Source organism: Mytilus galloprovincialis, unplaced genomic scaffold (assembly GCF_965363235.1).
Source record: "Mytilus galloprovincialis unplaced genomic scaffold, xbMytGall1.hap1.1 HAP1_SCAFFOLD_73, whole genome shotgun sequence".
Classification (NCBI taxonomy): Eukaryota; Metazoa; Mollusca; class Bivalvia; order Mytilida; family Mytilidae; genus Mytilus; species Mytilus galloprovincialis.
In genome coordinates, this window is record NW_027468013.1 from 75,001 (window position 1) to 80,000 (window position 5,000).

Here is a 5,000-nt window from a genome sequence, read left to right on the forward strand (position 1 = left end):
CGTGGACGGCCTGCTAGCGGGCTACCGCGGGTCTCGACGGCGGGGAAGGTACGCGGTCGGCCTGCTAGCGGGCCACCACGGGGAAAGGTACGTGGACGGCCTGCTAGCGGGCTACCGCGGGTCTCGACGGCGGGGAAGGTACGCGGTCGGCCTGCTAGCGGGCTACCACGGGGAAAGGTACGTGGACGGCCTGCTAGCGGGCTACCGCGGGTCTCGACGGCGGGGAAGGTACGCGGTCGGCCTGCCAGCGGGCCACCACGGGGAAAGGCACGTGGACGGCCTGCTAGCGGGCTACCGCGGGTCTCGACGGCTGGGAAGGTACGCGGTCGGCCTGCTAGCGGGCTACCACGGGTAAAGGTACGTGGACGGCCTGCTAGCGGGCTACCGCGGGTCTCGACGGCTGGGAAGGTACGCGGTCGGCCTGCTAGCGGGCTACCACGGGTAAAGGTACGTGGACGGCCTGCTAGCGGACTACCGCGGGTCTCGACGGCGGGGAAGGTACGCGGTCGGCCTGCTAGCGGGCTACCACGGGGAAAGGCACGTGGACGGCCTGCTAGCGGGCTACCGCGGGTCTCGACGGCTGGGAAGGTACGCGGTCGGCCTGCTAGCGGGCTACCACGGGGAAAGGTACGTGGACGGCCTGCTAGCGGGCTACCGCGGGTCTCGACGGCTGGGAAGGTACGCGGTCGGCCTGCTAGCGGGCTACCACGGGGAAAGGTACGTGGACGGCCTGCTAGCGGACTACCGCGGGTCTCGACGGCGGGGAAGGTACGCGGTCGGCCTGCTAGCGGGCCACCACGGGGAAAGGCACGTGGACGGCCTGCTAGCGGGCTACCGCGGGTCTCGACGGCGGGGAAGGTACGCGGTCGGCCTGCTAGCGGGCTACCACGGGGAAAGGTACGTGGACGGCCTGCTAGCGGGCTACCGCGGGTCTCGACGGCGGGGAAGGTACGCGGTCGGCCTGCTAGCGGGCTACCACGGGGAAAGGTACGTGGACGGCCTGCTAGCGGGCTACCGCGGGTCTCGACGGCGGGGAAGGTACGCGGTCGGCCTGCCAGCGGGCCACCACGGGGAAAGGCACGTGGACGGCCTGCTAGCGGGCTACCGCGGGTCTCGACGGCTGGGAAGGTACGCGGTCGGCCTGCTAGCGGGCTACCACGGGTAAAGGTACGTGGACGGCCTGCTAGCGGGCTACCGCGGGTCTCGACGGCTGGGAAGGTACGCGGTCGGCCTGCTAGCGGGCTACCACGGGTAAAGGTACGTGGACGGGCCTGCTAGCGGCCTACCACGGGTAACAGTAAGCGGACGGCCTGCTAGCGGGCTACCGCGGGTCTCGACGGCTGGGAAGGTACGCGGTCGGCCTGCTAGCGGGCTACCACGGGTAAAGGTACGTGGTCGGCCTGCTAGCGGGCTACCGCGGGTAAAGGTACTCGGACGGCCTGCTAGCGGGCTACCACGGGTAAAAGGTACGTGGTCGACCTGCTAGCGGGCTGCCGCGGGTGAAGGTACGCGGACGGCCTGCTTTGCGCGCTACCACGGCTGTCGACGGCGGGGGAAGGTACGTGGTCGACCTGCTAGCTAGCGGGCTACCACGGGTAAAAGGTACGTGGTCGGCCTGCTAGCGGGCTACCACGGGGAAAGGTACGTGGCTGGCCGGCCTGCTAGCGGGCTACCACGGGGAAAGGTACGTGGCAGGCCGACCACGTACCTTTACCCGCGGTCGAGACCCGCGGTAGCCCGCTAGCAGGCCTACCACGTACCTCTCCCCGCGGTACCCCGCTAGCAGGCCGACCACGTTACCTTCACCCACTCTTTCAAACCTTTTTTTATAAGGGCCACCGTGCCGTTATAAGCTCCAGAGACAAGCCGTACAGCTTGTCTCTGGGACCTTATATGGTCCGCGTTGGAGCATATATGGTCCGGGCTGGACCATATATGAACCAAACCTCTCTCTGACGCGACTTGGTGGACCATCGAAGGTCCAACGGATCTCTCTCTGTGGACCATATAAGGTGCACGGTGGGCCTTAAATGGTCCAGCGGGACTCTAGCGGGTCTCGATAACTACTAGGGTTAGGGTTAGGGTTAGGGTTAGGGTTAGGGTTAGGGTTAGGGTTAGGGTTAGGGTTAGGGTTAGGGTTAGGGTAACGGTTAGGGTTAGGGTTAGGGTTAGGGTTAGGGTTAGGGTTAGGGTTAGGGTTAGGGTTAGGGTTAGGGTTAGGGTTAGGGTTAGGGTTAGGGTTAGGGTTAGGGTTAGGGCTAGGGCTAGGGCTAGGGCTAGGGCTAGGGTTAGGGTTAGGGTTAGGGTTAGGGTTAGGGTTAGGGTTAGGGTTAGGGTTAGGGTTAGGGTTAGGGTTAGGGTTAGGGTTAGGGTTACGGCTAGGCTTAGGGCTAGGCTTAGCACCCACTGTAACCCTAGCTTATGTCCTGAGACAACCCTAGTTCAAACCTTCGCGAAGGTGTCGGACGCCAGCACACGGCCGATCAAGAGGGTGTACGATGCCTGCCTTCGTTACCTGACATTTTATCGTATCATGGAGAGACCTGCTGTAATATTCTTACGTGCGGCTTCCCGATGACAAAAAAAAATTGTTAAGACATACTTTTTGACTGGGGTATAGTTGGCCGGCCTTCGATGGTCGAGACGCTTACGTTCGGCTTCCCGATGAAAAAATTCCCAAGGGTCAACATTTTTTACCGACGATAAAGGTGGCCGAGAGACCCGCGGTAGTCCGCCCGCGTCTAACGTGCGACACCTCGATGAAAATTTCACCCACGTAAAATTTTTTTACCGAGGGTATAGTTTGCCGGCCTCGATGGTCGAGAGACCCGCGGTAGCCCGTCCGCGTCTAACGTGCGACACCTCGATGAAAATTTCACCCTCGTAAAATTTTTTTACCGAGGGTATAGTTTGCCGGCCTCGATGGTCGAGAGACCCGCGGTAGCCCGTCCGCGTCTAACGTGCGACACCTCGATGAAAATTTCACCCTCGTAAAAATTTTTTACCGAGGGTATAGTTTGCCGGCCTCGATGGTCGAGAGACCCGCGGTAGCCCGTCCGCGTCTAACGTGCGACACCTCGATGAAAATTTCACCCTCGTAAAAATATTTTACCGAGGGTATAGTTTGCCGGCCTCGATGGTCGAGAGACCCGCGGTAGCCCGTCCGCGTCTAACGTGCGACACCTCGATGAAAATTTCACCCTCGTAAAAAATTTTTACCGAGGGTATAGTTTGCCGGCCTCGATGGTCGAGAGACCCGCGGTAGCCCGTCCGCGTCTAACGTGCGACACCTCGATGAAAATTTCACCCTCGTAAAAAAATTTTACCGAGGGTATAGTTTGCCGGCCTCGATGGTCGAGAGACCCGCGGTAGCCCGTCCGCGTCTAACGTGCGACACCTCGATGAAAATTTCACCCTCGTAAATTTTTTTTACCGAGGGTATAGTTTGCCGGCCTCGATGGTCGAGAGACCCGCGGTAGCCCGTCCGCGTCTAACGTGCGACACCTCGATGAAAATTTCACCCTCGTAAATTTTTTTTACCGAGGGTATAGTTTGCCGGCCTCGATGGTCGAGAGACCCGCGGTAGCCCGTCCGCGTCTAACGTGCGACACCTCGATGAAAATTTCACCCTCGTAAAAAATTTTTACCGAGGGTATAGTTTGCCGGCCTCGATGGTCGAGAGACCCGCGGTAGCCCGTCCGCGTCTAACGTGCGACACCTCGATGAAAATTTCACCCTCGTAAAAAAATTTTACCGAGGGTATAGTTTGCCGGCCTCGATGGTCGAGAGACCCGCGGTAGCCCGTCCGCGTCTAACGTGCGACACCTCGATGAAAATTTCACCCTCGTAAATTTTTTTTACCGAGGGTATAGTTTGCCGGCCTCGATGGTCGAGAGACCCGCGGTAGCCCGTCCGCGTCTAACGTGCGACACCTCGATGAAAATTTCACCCTCGTAAAATTTTTTTACCGAGGGTATAGTTTGCCGGCCTCGATGGTCGAGAGACCCGCGGTAGCCCGTCCGCGTCTAACGTGCGACACCTCGATGAAAATTTCACCCTCGTAAAAAAATTTTACCGAGGGTATAGTTTGCCGGCCTCGATGGTCGAGAGACCCGCGGTAGCCCGTCCGCGTCTAACGTGCGACACCTCGATGAAAATTTCACCCTCGTAAATTTTTTTTACCGAGGGTATAGTTTGCCGGCCTCGATGGTCGAGAGACCCGCGGTAGCCCGTCCGCGTCTAACGTGCGACACCTCGATGAAAATTTCACCCTCGTAAAAAATTTTTACCGAGGGTATAGTTTGCCGGCCTCGATGGTCGAGAGACCCGCGGTAGCCCGTCCGCGTCTAACGTGCGACACCTCGATGAAAATTTCACCCTCGTAAAAAAATTTTACCGAGGGTATAGTTTGCCGGCCTCGATGGTCGAGAGACCCGCGGTAGCCCGTCCGCGTCTAACGTGCGACACCTCGATGAAAATTTCACCCTCGTAAAATTTTTTTACCGAGGGTATAGTTTGCCGGCCTCGATGGTCGAGAGACCCGCGGTAGCCCGTCCGCGTCTAACGTGCGACACCTCGATGAAAATTTCACCCTCGTAAAATTTTTTTACCGAGGGTATAGTTTGCCGGCCTCGATGGTCGAGAGACCCGCGGTAGCCCGTCCGCGTCTAACGTGCGACACCTCGATGAAAATTTCACCCTCGTAAAATTTTTTTACCGAGGGTATAGTTTGCCGGCCTCGATGGTCGAGAGACCCGCGGTAGCCCGTCCGCGTCTAACGTGCGACACCTCGATGAAAATTTCACCCTCGTAAATTTTTTTTACCGAGGGTATAGTTTGCCGGCCTCGATGGTCGAGAGACCCGCGGTAGCCCGTCCGCGTCTAACGTGCGACACCTCGATGAAAATTTCACCCTCGTAAAAATATTTTACCGAGGGTATAGTTTGCCGGCCTCGATGGTCGAGAGACCCGCGGTAGCCCGTCCGCGTCTAACGTGCGAC